We start from the raw sequence: 19650 nt of genomic DNA on the forward strand, positions 1-19650 counted from the left end.
CAGCTCTTCATCTCAAGGCTAGCGCTCTACCACTTGAGCCAATGCGCCACTTCCAGCTCTTTCTGCTTATGTGGTGCTGAGGAATCGAACCCAGGGCCTCATGCATGCAAGGCAAGCACTCTACCACTGAGCCACCTTCCCAGCCCCAATAATCAGATTCTCTCAAAGAACTCTGTCCTAGTTTGTGATGACATCTTTCTCTGCTGAAGGAAGATGATTAAGCTTGTCTGAATCATTTTAACTGACTGGGCACTATTGCTCTTTTAACTTTGATGTGTGGAGTGATGAGAATCATATAATTGGAGATGATACTGGATGGTTGGATGAGAAAAGCTTTTCTAGTGTAGACTCCCTTTTCTTCACCTGTCCTTCTCTTATTTTTAGCAGGTCGTCAGTCTCTACTGAGAAACTTCCAGGAAAGGGACTTTAGTAGTTTCAAACAGATATATTGTTCCATTTTGACACAACTGAAATTACTAAAATGTCCAGCTTATGAGCCAGTTCTTCGGTTTTGGAAATCTTTGATCACAATTTTGTACTTTGTAGTAGCAAAATTATATTTTCTCTTCCATTTGACAGTACTTAAAATATTTGAAAAGATTTCTAGAACCATTGCACAATTTCAACATTTTCTATTTTCTCATCAAAAAGTTGAAATAATCTAATAGTTTCTTCAGTATTATGCCTTTTACATTTCTATGTACTCACACATTGTTTTTTAAATGTAAACTGTCAGTATACTAGAAATTCCTCTATTTATATATGAATGGAGATTTTAAATTCAATTTTAAAAAATGCAGCCAACTCATATCAGGAAGATGGCAGAATATAGCTGCCCAGAGCTCATCTCCTTGTAGAAATAGGAACTTGAAAAACAATCCACAGAGGAAAATTCATTCACAAGAGCTAAGGAATCCAGGTAGATGATAACCATACGTGCGTATAGCATAGAAATAAGAAAAACTCAGTAAACAGTGTAAAAAGTTTCTTATCATCCAGGTGACTCTTTCTCCCTTCAGTGAGAGATGTCCTCTGCTTGGGAAAAGGAAAGTGAGTTCAACACCAGACTCTGCTGTAGATCTCAACCAGGCTAGTCTGCCTGGACTTTCTCTTTGAGGAGATTCTTTTGATTACTAATGCAATCACTTCACTAGTTATAAATCTACTAGGTCTGATGACATAGTTTATATTATCCAATTATATATTTGATAAAGGACTTATAAGAGAGAAGCCCCAAGGTTATACAGAAATGAGTTTAAATATTAATTGCCCTGATTTGTTCTTGTACACATTGTACATATGTATTGAAATTACTTACAGTTCTTCATAAATATTTACAAACATGACATGGTAATGAAAAGAAAAGTGTATTGAAATTTGTTGTTGCAATCAGGTAACTGAGGAGTATGGATGGAATTGGGAAAGACGGGAAGGGGCGGTGGGGATGACATTGATCAAGATACATTATACTCATAAATTGACATGCTGTATTGAAACCCCTTAAAGATAATGATAAAAAAATAAGAAATTGTGGTTGCTAAGGTTGGGGAGGAAAGATAGATAAATGTTAGCTATAGTGAACAAAATTTCCATCTGGTGAGTAAACTCTGGAGACTTCATGAACATTATGATAGCTTTATGAGGAAGGGTTTGAATATTCCTTTCCTAAGAGAGGATCTGAATATTTATGATTTTTCCTGGAAAAGAAGAAGACTTAGAGTATATCTGTGCCAGTTTTTGCACAGGATTCACCATGTGCCCATGTTTGTGCTTTAGTTCCTTCTGGGTAGTGGTTTACTATGTTAATGCATTATGATGAGTCACTGTCATGGTAAGCTCATGTTTCATTCCATTTTAAAACCCTTTCTTCTGTACTTAAGCTCTCCTTTAGTTCTGTAAGCACAGAAACGTTCATGACAAAAAAAAATTGTCTTTCAAAGGGGGAACCAGTGCAACAGTGATACTCACAAGACTCTATGTTGGACATGATCTATACAACTTGAGGTGGGGGATGGAAGGGAGGGAAAGAGGGAGAGAAATGAAGGAGGAGCTAACAAGTTCAACAAGAAATGTACCCACTGCCTTACTTATGTAACTGTAACCCCTCTGTACAGCATCTTGACAATATATTTAAATAAAAATATATCTACCTAATTTTTATATCCTAAAAGTTGTCTTCTGGAAAGAATTTTAAGTAGCTCAATTTTAGCTCTCCTTGGGGCTTTCCTTGTGCAGAGTAGGAGACAGACAGAACCTTGCCCCAGATGGGTGAGGCTGGCTTATTGATAAATCTCAGCTAATATTTTATACTGTCTCCTTCAAAAGTAATTAAACTTTCCCAATGAACCTTTAAAATACATTAAAAATTTACTTCCTATCAACAAGTTACTTTTGTTAAATTACAGAATATTCAAGAACAAATCCCATTTGAACTTGTACTGTTTACAGACATCCTCCTGAGATGGTGAATGTCCAGTTTTTTCAGTAATCAGTGGCCCTGTTTGGAGGGCAAAGTGTTTGGATACATCTGATTATATTTGTTTTAATATGATAGTCACAATAAACTTAGGAACATTCAAGCATAACTTCAAACAGGCTAGCACTGCTAACAGTTTTAGCCGAAAGTATACCAGTTTGGTAAAATATTCTCCTAAACATTGAATTTTATAGGGCTTATACACTTGGGGTAATGAAATGTTTTTAATATCTAAAATAATCATTAACATTGAAGAATATATGTATATGAATAGATCAACTTAGCTTTTAATCAAAATTTAGAAACAGGCTAATAGGATGACTATAATTAAGGTATTTTTATCTTTCAGAGGTTTATACAGCTTAGCTGTAGATGTATTGCAAGTTTTAGAAATAGTATTCTTGGCCACAAAAAAGACATATTATTGGATGTACAGATATATTTCACATACAGAAACAAAGCATTTATTCAGTGAAAGCAAAAAGATGCAGACTGGGTTTTAAACTGCATGGCTGTTCACTTGGATGTTAGGGAGAGTTTTTAATGATTCTACTCTATTGGCTTCAGAAAGGTTGCTTTATTTTGTTTTCTGGAGCTGAGGATATATGTATATGGTAAACAAATGTTCTACTAGTGAGCTATATACCCAGTGCCTGGCTTAAGGCTGCCTATAAGAGAGTATTAAGAAAGTATTAAGATGCAACAGAGAGAAGCAAGAAAAATTGAGCAGGAGTTGAAATGTATAAAGAAGCTCCTCCATTATTCTTTCCCTTTTGATGCTGAAGGAGCTCTCTGAGGATTGATATTTAATTACCCTTCCTATATGTATCCAGCATATAGCCCTCTCTCTTGACTCTAGGGCTAGGAGAGCTTGTTTGTTTGTTTGTTTGTTTACCGAGTGTTCAGGGGAAATAAAATTATGTTGTTTCATCACAGCAAACCAAAGAAAGGTTGGACAAATGGGATTGCATAAAGTTGCAGAGCTTCTGCATGGCAAAGGACATAGCTAGCAAGATCAATAGAAAGCCCACAGATTGGGAGAAGATCTTCACTAGCCATACAACAGACAAGGGTCTCATATCTAAAATATGCCTGGAACTCAAAAAATTAAATCCTCCAACAACAAATCTTCAAAGAAACAACTGTTCAATAAATAAGTGGGCTAAAGACTTAAAGAGAAACTTCTCTAAAGAGGAAAGAAGGATGGCCAATAGACACATGAAGAAATGCTCAACCTCCCTAGCCATAAAAGAAATGCAAATCAAAACAACATTGAGATACCACCTCAGCCCAGTTAGAGTGGCAAAAATCAAGAACTCTAATAACAACAGATGCTGGAGGGGATGTGGACAGAAGGGAACCTTACTGCATTGTTGGTGGGAGGGTAAACTTGTTCAACCACTTTGGAAAGCACTATGGAGGGTCCTCAAAAGACTCCACATAGAGCTCCCCTATGACCCAGCAATCCCACTTTTGGGCATTTAACAAAATGTTCATAAACAAGACCATACTAATGCTACCAGCACGACGATGTTTATTACAGCCTTATTAACTAACCATAGCTAAGATATGGAACCAACCCAATACCCCTCAGTAGATGAACGGATCAAAAAAATGTGGTATATATACACAATGGAATTCTATGCCTCTATCAGAAAGAATGACATTGCCCCATTTGTTAGGAAATGGAAAGGCTTGGAAAAAATTATATTAAGTGAAGTAAGCCAGGCCCAAAGAAACATAGGTCCCATGGTTTCCCGTATTTACAATAACTAGTATATGTCTGAGTCAAGCAGAAACGGTCAGATAGGTTGATGTTAGGGAAATGAACCCTAAGATATGTATTCAAATGTTTTTTTTCTTTCATGCAATTGTTTCTAACACATTTATAAGATTATTTCTTTGTTGCTTTGTATGTCCCTCCCCCACAGTATAACCCCTGCTTTCACTGTGTTTGATATTGGTATAATTTGTGGAGGGGAAGGGGAAAAACAAATCGTTTAAATAGGGATACAGGTGGACCCATTGCAACAATGAGATGTACAAGTCATTATGTTGAAAACGAACTTTACAACTTTTGTGGGGGGGTGGGAGGGTGGGGTGGGCGGGAAGGATTGGGTGTGGGGGGAAGATGGGAAGGGATGCGAAGGGGAAACAAAGCAGGAGGCTACAATGCTTGATAAGAAATGTACTCATTACCTTGCCCATGTAATTGTACCCCCTCTGTACAGTATTTTCACAATAAAAAAATTATGTTGTTTCTGGCATTCCTAATGGTTATAAGCATCTTTTTTTTTTTTTTTTTGGTCGGTCATGAGTCTTGAACTCTGGGCCTGGGTGCTGTCCCCTGCTCTGCAGCTCATGGCTAGCGCTGTACCACTTGAGCCACAGCGCCACTTCCTGTTATAAGGATCTTATCATTACAAGATGTTCAGAGGGCACCACAGGAAGGTTTGGATTCTCAGCCCTTGTAGCTTTCTTCTCCAAGAGTTTATTAAATAGATATTTACCAATCTTCCTTATACATTTTCAGGGCTAACAAATTACAGTTTTCAGCATTCACTTTCCTCCTCCTTCTGAAAATGAGAATGGTTTCTTTTCTCTGAAGTATTTGCTTTGTGTTTCCTGAGAATTTCTTAAACCTTAAGGATGGATTCAGGACCACAGCTGCAATTTCACTGAGCACACTGAAATGTAAATAAACTGGGATTGAAACTTTGATCTCCATTAACATGGGTAGATGCTGGTTTTCTATTCTCTACCACCTTGCCTAATTTTGCTTCTTTTAACTTTTCCCTCATGAGTAATTCTTATTCATGGGGAGGTTGGAGGCCATTTATGGTTAAGTCATACAGCTTTAGTCCTTCTGTGGCACTGGCTTTTCTTTATCTTAGTTCTCAGTCAAACACAACCCTGAAAGTCTCTGTTCTTTTCATGTCTGCATGCCTTATCTCCTTCTGAGCTTTGGGCAGACACAATTCATAAGGTCTTTTGACTCTGTGTGTGTGTGTGTGTGTGTGTGTGTGTGTGTGTATGTGCGCGCTCGCTCGCGCGCGTGTACTGGGGCTTGATCTCAGGGCCTTGATTCTCTCCCTTAGCTTTTTCTCTCAACTCAGGCACACTACCACTTAAACTACTTCACTTTCGCTTTTTGATGGTTAATTGGAGATAAAAGTCTCATTGATTTTCCTGCTCACCGCTAGCTTCAAACCCTGATTCTCAGATCTTCGCCTCCTGCATATCTAGAATTACAGGTGTGAGCCACCAGCACTTGACATCTTGACTGTTTTATATTTGACTTTGACTACATGAACTGCATGAAATCTGGGCTTTGAATTTTCCCAAGTGAAGGGAGTAAATATGCCACCAGGGACAGAATTTAAATGTTGTTAACCCTCTGTCTGCCAACTCTTTTTTTCTGCACCCCTAATAAAAACTTCACGCAACTTCTACAAAACGTATTTATTGAAAGCATTCTGTACTCTAGACCTTGTCTTAGTTTTTCTCATTATTTTGATAGTGACTGTTCCAACACACCCTTAATGTGAGCATTGCTATTCACATCCCACAGAGAAGACAACCAAGACAACCAAGATGTGAACAGGGATTGGAAAGAGAGTTGATCAGTCATCACCTCCATGCTGGGTCCCTAGTGCTTGTATTTGAGTCTAGTGGTTAATGAGAAGTGTCTCTATAGTACTTGTTTCTCATTTCCTTTTGGGACCAGTCTTACCTCCTTTCCTCAGTTTGCCCCTTCTAAACGCAGAGTAGTAATTCAGCCCAATTTGATTTTTCTCTGAGTCCAAGTTTACCACCATATAGACTTTTGGAGATTTGTAGAATAACAAAATTCTGAAACAAAGATTCAGATTGAGCCATTGTAACAATGAGACATGCAAGACACTATGTTGAAAATGAACTTTACAATTCTGGGGGAGGAAGGGGAGGTAGGAGGGAAGGAATAGTAGGGGAAAAACAAAGGAGGAGATAACAATGCTGGAAAGGAAATGTACTCATTGCCTTACTCATGTAACTGTAACCCCTCTGTACAGTATCTTTACAATAAAAAAAATTAAAAAAGAAACAGTTGCAAATACCAGGAACCATAATGTGGGATATATTGAGAATTGAGGGAAGAGGTAAAGTCATGAGGATAACAAGGTTTTCAGGGTCTTTATAAACATCCCATGACCACTGTGTCCAGGGGATAGATTCTCATGCTTTTTGATTTATTTTGTATTATTTTTCACATCTTCAAACAGTTTTCATGTATTTTGTCTCATCAAAACCCACACAGCCGGAGAAATCAGTCATTTCAAATTACATTTACTGTGGAGGAGACAAGAGCTCCCACAGACCTGGCAATTTATCCAAGACTTTCCGACTTCAGGAATAATCCCTTTTCATACTTTCCTTATTGAAGCCAGTAGGTCCTCAGTGTGTATCAGAAAATGGAATGTTTGGCGGTTGTAAGTTTTGTTATTTGCTGACTACCCAGGAAGAGCATGGAGGAGGTGCTTAGAAGACAAGGTGAGGTTTGAGTGAATGTCATCCTGGTCGCCCGGAGATAGCATGACTAACACGGGAGGCAAGAACTACTGAGGTGACATCATGAGAGTGAGACTCATAAGATCATAATAAACAAAAATGTTAATATGCACTGATGGAAAATGAGTTCAACTGAAAGCACCCACTTTCCCTCCTGACAGCCATTATCTTAGAACTGTCTCTGCTGCAGACCCTGCGAACCCTCTCCCCTCCCCTTACTCCTGAACAAATGTACAGGTGGTATTGGAAAGGAGCCCAAGACCAACCAAGGCCACATCTGAGGCTGACATCCCTAAGGCACATAGATGCTGTTGAAACCGTGAAACTCCTTAGTCAAAATGATATTGCTCACCCACCCCGCTTCCATCTCACCCTGCTTCCATCTGCCCCCCCTTAACTCCTGCCTAATATTTAAAGAATCCTAGTTGTAAGGGGGAGGGGCGCGCCCTGGCCCCCTTCAGCTGGGTTGAAGGAGACTTGGGTGCCCTTCCCAGGTCTCACTCCCAAATATAGTCTGTTGGTCTGTTGAGTTTACTTCCTGCCCTTTCTTTATTCTGATACCCTCATACCCTCAGACAGTTTCCTTATACGTACAATGAGAAACTTTACAAGGAGAAAGACTACTTCTCTCTTTTTTTCTTTTTTTTTATTGTGAAAATACCGTACAGAGGGGTTACAATTACATGGGCAAGATGAGTACATTTCTTATCAAGCATTATTGCCTCCTCCTTTGTTTCCCCTAAGACTACTTTTCTTAAAAAATAAAAAAAACCCTTAAATAGCTTTTAATGCAGTTACTCTCCTGCTCCTTTTTGTTTAGACTCGTGTCCTGGTGCAGTAGTGGCCATTTCCAAGGATCCTCAATTTCTCCTGGGCCTGATCTTTGGGAGCAGAGAGCATGGGTTGAGACAAACCATACCTGAGCTATTAGCTGCTTCTCATGCTGACTACTATGCTTTCCTTCCTACAGAACCAGAGTGTAATAAAAATAAATTGCTATGTCAATACATTGCTCAGAAGAAACAACTCTGGGGTCCAGGGCTTCTGCTAAGCTCCTGTTCTTTGCAGTTATGAATGTTTGGAATGCCTTAACTCAAGAGCAACAAAAAGTGCAGGAATTTTTTTTGTGAGTATAAGTGTGTGTGTGTGTGTGTGTGTGTGTGTGTGTGTGTGTGTGTGTGTGTGTGTGTGTGTTCTCTAAAGTCTACTTATTTCCATGCCTAAGTGAAGTGTACTGTTGGGCACACTTATCAACTTTATTGCACCTACTTCCATCCATAATCATGTTGTCTCCTTTGTGATTATGCAATTAATGTCATTGATGCAAGGACCATCTGTTTGTCTATATAATTTGTATTTCATAGGTCTAGCAAAATGCCTGGGCCAAGGATATCATTTAACAAATAGGTAAACCACAACCACTTAAAGAATAAGTACTCTTCATTTGGCTTAATATAACTCATTGTGAAGCTTTTCAAATTACATTTACCCAATATCCATCTGTGGTAAAGCAAGAAAAAGACTAGATTAAATCTTTTGCACATTTCTGGTAGAGGAAATATATGAGTCTGTTTCAAATGTATTTAAAAAACCCTTCCTGCAATATTTACTTGGTGGAAGTAAGGAGGGGGAAAGTGCCTCTTGTTAAGAAGTGCATATATTTACTTATATTCACTTCTTTACTTAAATTCACCTATATATACCTATATTTACATATACTCACTTGTTCTGACAAAAGTAATGCTTAAATTTTTGTCAGAATGTTTCCTCTTTATCTCCAGTTACAGAGACTATTAGTTTTCTTGGTCAATTACAGAGTCTATCCTTCTATAATAATTAAAGTTCTATTTGCTTAATAATATTTCCATAAAAACATTGCTTTCTTTATTCCCCAAATTTCTTATATAACTCTAACCAATAGAATTGGAGAAAAGGCTCAAATTTCTGTCACATCTGTGTGGGCTGGAATATGGGAGTTCTATTGAGTCATTTTTGACCTGAGAGTATGGGTATCGTCTAAAACAGTAGAGGAACCTCGTGGAGAGCTGACTACTAACATGGTTTATGTGCCAACCAGGACTGCAAAACAAAACCTCCAAAGAGAAACAGCCTTATTTATGTATAACATTTAAAATTGTTTAGGTTCAAAAATATATCCAACTTTGAATGACCACCTTGCTGCTAAATGAGAGATTGCTTCTGTAAATCTTAAAATATTAAATAGAGTTAAACCAATGTAGAAGTCCATTTTCAAGGTACTATCTACTTCACTGGGGTTTATGTATGGAATAGAGTCCAGAAACTCAAGTTATTCTAGTGATAACTTACCCTTTTCAGAATGACCTACCCATGAGGGCTCTGAATAAGAAGTTCCATCTTCAATAAAATTGAAATTTGACATTAGATGACAGTTATTATCAAGTAAAAAAATTAGTTTTTACTGTGATGGATGAAGCAGTCAATATTGCAATGATGGGGAAAAAGGAATTAAATGGAAATATACTCACTGTGAATGCCTTTCATGCAGGAGACTGCTCTTGTGTCTGTCAAGCAATTCAGCTTTCCCATACTTCCTTTCTCAAGAATAATAGAAGAATATGTGAGAATGCAGCATCCTGGGATAGAGAAGACTGGTTGGAGTAATCCAGGATGTGGTGTTACCAGCATATATTCTTTCCCTAGACAAGATGCTTTCCAGGCTGGGTGCTGGTGGCTCATACCTGTAATCCTAGCTACTCAGGAGGCTGAGATCTGAGGATCACAGTTCGAAGCCAGCCTGGGGAGGAAAGGGTGTGAGGCTATTATCTCCAATAAATGACTCAAAAAAAGCCAGAAGTGGCACTGTAGAGTGTTAGTCTCTAGCAAAAGAAGCTTAGGGGCAATGCATAGGCCCTGTGTTCAAGCCCCAGGACTGTAAAAAAAATGCTTTCCAGGGTCCCTCTGCTGTGGGGCACATGAATCATGTGAAATTGAAACTTCAACTGTCCCAGCCAGCTTTCTGACCTTTAGAAGATTTCACAATGAATTCTAAGCTTTTGTAGTGTTTTACTCTTTATAAGTAATAAACCTCTTCATGTAACTTGCTGCATGAGTGTGCTGTCTCACTAACTCAGACATGTTGGATGGTGAATCTACTTCTCCAAGTGATAGCGACTGAAATTTAGAGCCCTGTCAGCCAAATTTGGCTACTGGAGTGTTTTATGCTTTATTATTTACAAACTTATAGCCAAATATCAAAGCTCAGGTATAACAATGCTATAATAAACAACAACAACAACAGGAATCTCCCTGGGATACATTTCTATTTTTTCTTGGTCATGTATGTTCGAGGCCTGCAGTGATTCTGCTTGTGAGTCTGAGTTCACATATACTTAAGGTTACCAGTGACATAGTTAAAGCTATGGTGAGACATTGGCACATCACATAGCCAAGCCCACACTTTTTTTTTATTTTGATTGGCTTCAGTTTTTTTTTAATTTTTATTTTTTTTATTGTGAAAATACTGTACAGAGGGGTTACAATTACATGGGCAAGATAATGAGTACATTTCTTATCAAGCATTGTAGCCTCCTCCTTTGTTTCCCCTTCCCATCCCTTCCTACCCTCCCCCCACCCCTCCACCCAATCCTCCCTGCCCCCCCTCCCCCACCAAAGTTGTAAAGTTTGTTTTCGACATAACAACTTGTACTTCTCATTGTTGCAACGGGTCTACCTGTATCCTTATTTAAACGACTTGTTTTTCTTCTTCCCCTCAGATTCCTTCTCCTTCCCTCCTTCCCTCTATCCCTCCCTCCCTCCCTCCTTCCCTTCCTTCCTTCCTTCCCTTTGTTCCTTCCTACTTCCCTTCCTCCCTCCCTCCTTCCCTCACTTCCTTCCTTCCTTCCTCCCTCCCTCCCTCCCTCTCTCCCTCCCTCCCTCCTTCCTTCCTTCCTTCGTTCCTTCCTCCTTCCTTCCCTTTCTTCCTTCCTCCTTCCCTTCCTCCCTTCCTCTCTTCCTCTCTTCCTCCATCCCTCCCTTCTTTCCCTTCTTTCTTTCTTTCTTCCCCTCCTCCCTTCTTGTTTTCCTATTCTCTCTCTCTCTCTCTCTCTCTCTCTCTCTCTCTCTCTCTCTCTCTCTCTCTCTCTCTCTCTCCTCTCCTCCTCCTCCTCCTCCTCTTCCTCTCCCTCCCCCCCCTCACTTGCTTGCTTTGTTTCTGTCATGGGGCTTGAACTCAGGGCCTGGATACTATCCCTAATTTCTTTCTTCTTCTTCTTTTTTAATTAATAATAAGTTTTTTTTTAATCGTGAAAATACCATACAGAGGAGTTACAATTACATGAGCAAGGTAATGAGTACATTTCTTATCAAGCATTGTTGTCTCCTCCTTTGTTTCCCCTTCCCATCCCTTCCTATCTCCCGCCCCCCTCTCGACTCCCCCTCCCGCACCAAAGGTATAAAGTTCGTTTTTTGACATAATGTCTTGTATATCTCATTGTTGCAATGGGGTTTTTCCCTTTCCCTCCCCAAATTATACTACCATCAAATACAGTGAAAACAAGGGTTATACTGTGGGGGAGGGACATACAAAGCAACAAAGAAATCATCTTATAAGTATGTTAGAAACAATCGCATGAAAGAAAAAACATCTGAGTCCTTATCTTGGGGTTCATTTTGCTTAACATCAACTTATCTGACCTTTTCTGCTTGTCTCAGACATACACTAGTTATTGCAAATAAGAAAAACCATGGAACTTATGTTTCTTTGGGCCTGCATTACTTTACTTAATATAATTTTTTCCAAGTCTTCCATTTCCTGTTGTTATAATTTGTGGAGGGGAAGGGAAAAATAAATTGTTTAAATAGGTATACAGGTGGACCCATTGCAACTATGAGATGTACAAGATGCTGTGTCGAAACACGAACTTTACAACTTTGGTGGAAGGAGGGTGGTGCAGTTGTAGAGATGGGAGGGCAGGGATGGTAGGGGAAAAACAAAGGAGGAGGCAACAATGCTTGATAAGAAATGTACTCATTACCTTGCTCATGTAACTGTAACCCTCTGTACAGTATTTTCACAATAAAAAACTTTAACAAATCCTCAAAGAAACAACAGCCCAATAAATAAATGGGCTAAAGACTTAAAGAGAAACTTCTTTGAAGAGGAAAGAAGGATGGCCAATAGACACATGAAGAAATGCTCAACCTCCCTAGCCATAAAAGAAATGCAAATCAAAACAACACGGAGATACCACCTCACCCCAGTTAGAATGGCTATAATCAAGAACTCTAATAACAACAGATGCTGGTGGGGATGTGGACAGAAGGGAACCTTACTTCATTCTTGGTGTGAGTGTAAACTTGTTCAACCACTTTGGAAAGCACTATGGAGGTTCCTCATAAGACTCCACATAGATCTCCCCTGTGACCCAGCGATCCCACTTTTGGGCATTTACCCAAATGATCACAAACAAGACCACACTAAAGCTACCAACACAACTATGTTTATTGTGGCATTATTTACCATAGCTAAGATATGGAACCAACCCAGATGCCCCTCAGTAGATGAATGGATCAAGAAAATGTGGTATATATACACAATGGAATTCTATGCCTCCATCAGAAAGAATGACATTGCCCCATTTGTTAGGAAATGGAAAGACTTGGAAAAAATTATATTAAGTGAAGTAAGCCAGGCCCAAAGAAACATATGACCTTAATTTCTTTTGCTACCACTTTGAACCACAGCACCACTTCTGGTTTTCTGGTGGTTAATTGTAGATAAGAGTCTCAGGGACTTTCCTTCCTAGGCTGGCTTTGAACCACAGTCCTCAGATCTCAGCTTCCAGAGCATCTAGGATTACAGTTGTGATTCACCAGGCAACTCACCTCTTCTTAGTAAAGTAGAAAATTGTACTCTGTCCCAAGGAAGTGGATATGTAAGTCTATCACACGGACAAGGAGAAGAAATCTGCTACAATAATTTAAAACAAAAATTTTACTTAGAATTCATAAAAGTTACAAAAACTGAAAGACTTGCCAATTCTAATACTGTATTCACCTACTGAGAGAAGTTAGATATCCTGACTTTAGCTTTCTCCCTTTAGATTGGAATGCTTTTGCATTTGGCTGAAACATTTGCCATTTAAGACTGCCATCTGTGCTTTTTTTTTTCTTTTTTGAATAAGTCATGGGGCTTGAACTCTGGGCCTGGGCCCTGTCTTTGAGCTCATAACCTCAAGGTGAGTGCTCTACCAGTTGAGCCACAGTGCCACTTCTGGTTCTCTGGTGGTTAATTGAAGATAAGAGTCTCACGGACTTTCCTGCCTGGGCTGGCTGGCTTTGAACCGAGATCCTCAGATCTTAGCTTCCTGAGTAGCTAGGATTACAGGGGTGAGTCACCAGTGCCCAGCTTGTCTGTGCTCTTTGATCTTATCATTTTGGTTTTTGAAAGCCATTCACTATTTGGCCTGTGGTATAGCAGAGAGATCACAATGCAAAAAAATACCTAAAATTCAACCGGAGAGTGTTGTGATACTATAAAAAAGGTGCAGATAAATTATCAAAGGAGAACTGTGGGATGGAGATTATTTTTGGCTGGTGGAAAGTCATTATGATAGAAGAGGACTTTCCTTCCTAGGCTGGCTTTGAACCATAGTCCTCAGATCTCAGCTTCCGGAGCATCTAGGATTACAGTTGTAAATCACCAGGCAACTCACCTCTACTTAGTAAAGTAGAAAATTGTACTCTGTCCCAAGGAAGTGGATATGTAAGTCTATCACACGGACAAGGAGAAGAAACTGCTATCTACTGTAGATAGCAATCTTTTATAGAGAGAAATTTGGAACTGAATCTTCAAGTGTGGCTAAAGTCTGATATACAGCCCGAGGTAAATACTCAAAAGTGGACCACAGACACAAGAGGTAGAGGAAATGCATGAGCTAGAAGCAAGCAATGAATGTTTGTAGAAGGGCAATAATAGGTTAATCAGATGTGCTGATTCTAACATTGTCACTATCTTATACAAATGAGAATTAAGTTAGTCCTTTGGGAGGGGACAGAGAGTCAAGATAACTGTAGTAATAAAAGATAAATATTTGTCAAGTTTTTGTGTCCATGTTTTATTTATTTATTTTTTGTATGAAGTATGGACCCCAGGGACTTAACTATGCAATTGCTCTACCACTGAGATATTTGACCGTATAACTTTGTATGCATTGTTTTAAAATATAATGTTCATAGGTTGAAAATGTTACATTATTATTTTACATGATTATTTTATTATGTCCAGCATTTTTAATGTTTCAAGAACTCTGAGTTTTCCCTTCATTGTTCATTCATTGTGTATTTATGATATTTGTAGATATTTATGAATTTGTAGGTTTTTAAAGTTTAAAGAAATATATCACAATCTAATTCTTTGTGTCAGGTTAGGTGGGCAGAGGAGTTTAATCAGTCAGCCTCTGTGACAAAATTGTTAAATTATTGTGTGACCAATAATAGGAAAACACAGTGGCTGAATCAATATTTGCACACATTTGTAGATTGACAGATGGTGTCCTAACGGGGCAGGGTGTAGCTGGATGACAATGGTGGTTTTGATGCATGCACTCCTGTGCCTTAGCTTTTTGGATGAATCTGATCCAGGCTGTGTGGGTCATGTGTTTCTCATCCATGACTCCATAGATCGCTTTGTCTTCCTAATAGTGCTGTTGGAGGCCAGGCTTAATGGTGCTGATGCTTTTCCAGTCCTTGATTGCATTGTGTACATTAAGATCCTATTAGCTCAACCAAGACGCATGGCTGAGACCAGAGCTGCAATGAGGTATAACTCTCTTGTCACAGTCAGCGGCCGTGTAGACTCACATCGTAAAAGGGTATACCTGCTGGAAGCAGTGAAGGGTTGTGAACAGTAGTGCAATCTACCACGGAGAGTAAATCACACTCTTACTCCAAGTATATTACAATGCACAAGTTGGAATGAATAGCTTTGGCTTTGAGCAAGACTGATGTCAGCTCTTGACTTCACTTTTTATTTGCTCCAATATTTCAGCTGCAAATTGAGGGTAATAACAATGCCTATGTCTTATGGTACCATGCCAAGTTCTTATGATGGCACAAAGTACTTGATATTTGTCAGGGACTTCATGAATGTTCTATCTTCAACATTTTTCCCCCAAGTATCTTTTTTTAAACAAATATATATTTATTGTAAAATACTGTAAAGATACAGTATATGAGCAAGTTACAGTTACATGAGCAAGGTAATGAGTCCACTTCCTATCAAGCATTGTTCCTCCTCCTTTGTTTTCCCCCTACCATTCCTTCCTTCCCCACCTCCCCAACTCCTCCCTCCTTCCCCCCTCCCACAAGTTGTAAAGTTGTTTTCGACATAGTGCCTTTTACATCTCACTGTTATAATAGGTCAACCTGTATCCTTATTTCAGCATTTTGTTATTTCCCTTCCCCTCCTCAAATTAGAATAATAAATACACAAAATTCAGGGCATCAGAATCAAATACAGTGAAAACAGGGGTTATACCATGGGAAGAACATACAAACACACACACAAAATCACATGGTGCATTATAAATACATTAAAAACAACAGCAACAAAGATAAAACCTCTGTGTCCCTATCTTTGGGTTCATTTTGCTTAGCATTATCTTTTTTTTTTAATTTAATTTAATTTTATTTGTGAACATACTGTACAGAGGGGTTACAATTACATGGGCAGGGTAATGCGTACATTTCTTACCAAGCATTGCAGCCTCCTCCTTTGTTTACCCTTCACATCCCTTCCCAGCCTCCCCCCTCCCCCCCAATCCCAATCCTTCTCCTTCCCCCTCCCCTCCCCCCCCCCCCCCCCCCCCCCGCACCGACTTTGTAAAGCTCGTTTTGGACATGACAACTTGTACTTCTCATTGTTGCAACAGGTCCACTTGTATCCTTAAACAACTGGTTTTTCCCCATCTCCTCCACAAGTTATACTGACATCAAATATAGTGAAAGCAGGGGTTATACTATGGGGGAGGGACATACAAAGCTACAAAGAAATAATCTTATAAATTGCTTAGCATTATCTTATATGGTCATATGTTCATAGTTTTGACCTTTTCTGCTGTCCTAGACATATACTAGTTATTGCAAATATGGGAAACCATGGGACCTATGTTTCAAAAATGATGGTTAGATGCCATGAAGTAGGTGGCAATGGCTTAACTATATGCATGCTGTCAGGCTCAAGAGCTTCTACCATCCTTGTCAAGGGGAGGGCTAACTTTCTATCCTTTCATACAACGCTGTCCCAAGTATCTTATCTTGCTTTATGGGGCTTCAGTTCATTTATCACATTTATTTTGCAAACTCTTTCTTTGAAGAACTCCTCATCTAATGTTGTTTGGCTACATGAAGGAAATACCTACAAGGACTTTTTACATTCTACAACACAGATGCAGAGGAACAACTTCTACTGATATCCTACTCATTCAAGATCAGTTCTTTCAGTTATTTTCAAGGTACACTGCTTGAAACTCTGCTGGAATGAATGTTTTTTTTTTCCTTCAGAATATGAGTCTAAACTGGGTTAAGATAGATTTGTGATTTCTAATGAAAGTCATGTAAGTCTAAAAATAAACATGAATTACAGACACACTGCCGTGATCTCTGAGCCTTCAGCAGATTGAATTCTAAAATAACAGGAATGTTTCCTGCTGGCAGCGCATGAGGTGATGTGTTTGAAGCCAAATTGACATTACAGAACTGGATGGAAACACATTTGTTGTTATGGCAGGATTGTCAAATTAAAAAAATGCATGTTTTAGAAGGAAAAATTTCAATGCTTCTTCAGTATGGAAAACATAGATGTTGATTCTGAAAGAATGCCAGTTTGTTTCGGTCACAATGGAAGACTGAGGCTTAAAGGAAAGTTCCACTTCAGTAAAAAAAAATGTAACTGTGAGATTGTACATACCGGGCTCTCTATTAGGATCATTAAAAGAGTTTATCATGTGCTTCATTTACAGAGCATTGCATTATTTCCTACAAACAGAATGCAAATGATATAATGGCACTAATGTTGGATTGAAAACAATCCATGACATTTGTGTAAGCTTATCAAAACTAGAGTGTTTTTAAGCACATAGGCTAGAAGGGTAGTATGGCCACAATGTTAGTGTTAGTGATAACACTAATGTGTTATCACTATAATGTCAGTGATAATTCCTAGTGGCTGCTTCTGTCTATTAAGCACAGGATGAGAAAAAGTGTTGAGAACAATTGATCTGAAAAGGGACAGTATTAATCATGTATATGCATATATATTTATATATACACACATATAATATCCTACCAAACAGAAATCTCTCAAGTAGAGAGAATGTACATGGATACAGAAGGTTCATTTTAGTCTTAAGTATATAAATTTGTGTGTGTGTGTGTGTGTGTGTGTGTGTGTGTGTGTGTGTGTGTGTGTGTGTGTACCAGTTCTGGGGCTTGAACTCAGGGTCTCATGCTCTTACTTGGCTTTTCTGCTCAAGGCTGGTGCTCTTCCACTTGAGCCATACCTCCATTTCCTATTAAATTCTCAGTTCAAGTCAATTTTTAATTGATTGGATTTGGACAAGTTAGTTATGGCCTACCACTTCTACAGAATTTGTTCGAGTACCAAATGAAAGAACACATATTGAGAAAATTCTAATATGTAATGTGCCATACATATTTCTTCCATGTATCATGAAAACTCTTATTCTGGAGGGTTCTTATACTTTCAGGACCTTTTCAGTTTTGGAGGTTTCTTTGATTTAAAGGCTTTAAGTAAATCAAATGCCATATGGCAAAAAGTGCTATCAAGTCCTTCAGCTCTTGGGACCTAGTGGTAATTTCACAAATAAGCAATAAGAAAGGATGCTCACCACAACTATGTTTATTGCAACCTTATTTACCATAGCTAAGATATGGAACCAACCCAGATGCCCCTCAGTAGATGAATGGGTCAAGAAAATGTGGTATATATACACAATGGAATTCTATGCCTCCATTCTATAAAGAATGACATTGCCCTATTTGTTAGGAAATGGAAAGACTTAGACAAAATGATATTAAGTGAAGTAAGCCAGGTCCAAAGAAACATAGGTCCCATGGTTTCCCTTATTTGCAATAACTAGTTTATGTCTGAGTCAAGCAGAAAAGGTCAGTTAAAATATGTTAGGGAAATGAACCCTAAGATAAGTATTCAAATATTTTTTTCTTTCATGCGATTGTTTCTAACACATTTATAAGATTATTTCTTTGTTGCTTTGTATGTCCTTCCCTGACGGTATAACCCCTGCTTTTACTGTATTTGATGTAATAATTTGTGGAGGGGAAGGGAAAAAACAAATCATTTAAATAGGGATACAGGTGGACCCATTGCAACAATGAGACGTACAAGTCATTATGTTGAAAACGAACTTTGCAACTTTGGTGGGGGGGGGGAGGGTTGGGTGAGGGAGTGGGGGGAGGATGGGATGGGAAGGGTAAACAAAGGAGGAGGCTACAATGCTTGATAAGAAATGTACTCATTATCTTGCCCATGTAATTGTAACCCCTCTGTATAGTATTTTCACAATAAAAAATAAATAAATAAAGGAAAGGATGCTCACCACAGTCCGTATATGATGCAAATATTTTAAACACTAATTGTTAAACAATAAGGGAATAATTGAATAAATCATGGCATAGCAACAACATGAGCATCAATGATCATTTTTAAACCAAATGAGATGAGTTCAGAGGAGATATTTAACAACCATTATAGTACAGCTGATCACTCATTGGATGGGATGCTGGCTCTTAAGCTAGAGCAGAGTTCTGGAACGCTCTGATGGTACCAGAGGTCAGATATTCTAGAACATCAAGGAAAATTTGCTAGGGGCTAATGGAGGGACAGCACATATTCAAATGTGGTGAAGATATTTTAGTATTTTAGTGCCTGAAATAGTTTACTGTTTTTCAGATGAACATCAGCCTGCATGTTAGCACAAGATGACATGATGCAACACTGTATGCCAGTTTATTAAACTGCATTTATACATACAAAAATATTAACAATAATCTCAATATTAGTATATATGTATAATAATGAATAATAATGAATATGTTCTCATAGATATGGCAGATGAGCATCTTTCAACAATCATTTTGTTTAGCTGCACAGAAATTTTAATAATGATTTCCTAAGCACTGGCTTTTTATTTTTCTTTTCTTGTGCTTCCAGAATATCCACAATAAATTTCTATTATCCAGATTTCTATTAAGCCAGAGATTACAATCCTGTCTTTCTTGTCCGTCCATATTTTTTTTTTCAGAGATTTGCTCTATGATTCTTTTCCTATTGGATTGCATTGAGTTCTTAGGGTTTCTAAAATAATGGACTAATTTTTTCCTGATGTGTATTCATTTAAGTATTTGTCTTATCTTTTGTGCTTCTTGATTTAAATTATTATTGTTGTTGTTGTTGTTGGTCATGGGGCTTGAAATCTGAGCTGGGCACTGTCCCTGAGCTCTTCAGCTCAAGGCAAGTGCTCTACCACTTAAGCCACAGTGCCACTTCCGGTTTTCCGGTTGGTTTATTGTAGATTAGAGTCTTACGGCCTTTCCTGCCCAGCGGG

General features: G+C 38.5%; 1 non-coding gene across 1 annotated transcript; it reads right to left on the reverse strand.

The window, feature by feature from the left end:
- Nucleotides 1-16177: 16177 nt before the first annotated feature.
- LOC138840826 (U6atac minor spliceosomal RNA) lies at nucleotides 16178-16303 on the reverse strand. The gene has a single exon (XR_011376233.1). It is a non-coding gene; the product is annotated as a U6atac minor spliceosomal RNA (small nuclear RNA).
- Nucleotides 16304-19650: the final 3347 nt, after the last annotated feature.

This window comes from Dipodomys merriami, unplaced genomic scaffold (assembly GCF_024711535.1).
Source record: "Dipodomys merriami isolate MVZ:Mamm:240054 unplaced genomic scaffold, mDipMer1.0.p SCAF_30, whole genome shotgun sequence".
Taxonomy (NCBI): domain Eukaryota; kingdom Metazoa; phylum Chordata; class Mammalia; order Rodentia; family Heteromyidae; genus Dipodomys; species Dipodomys merriami.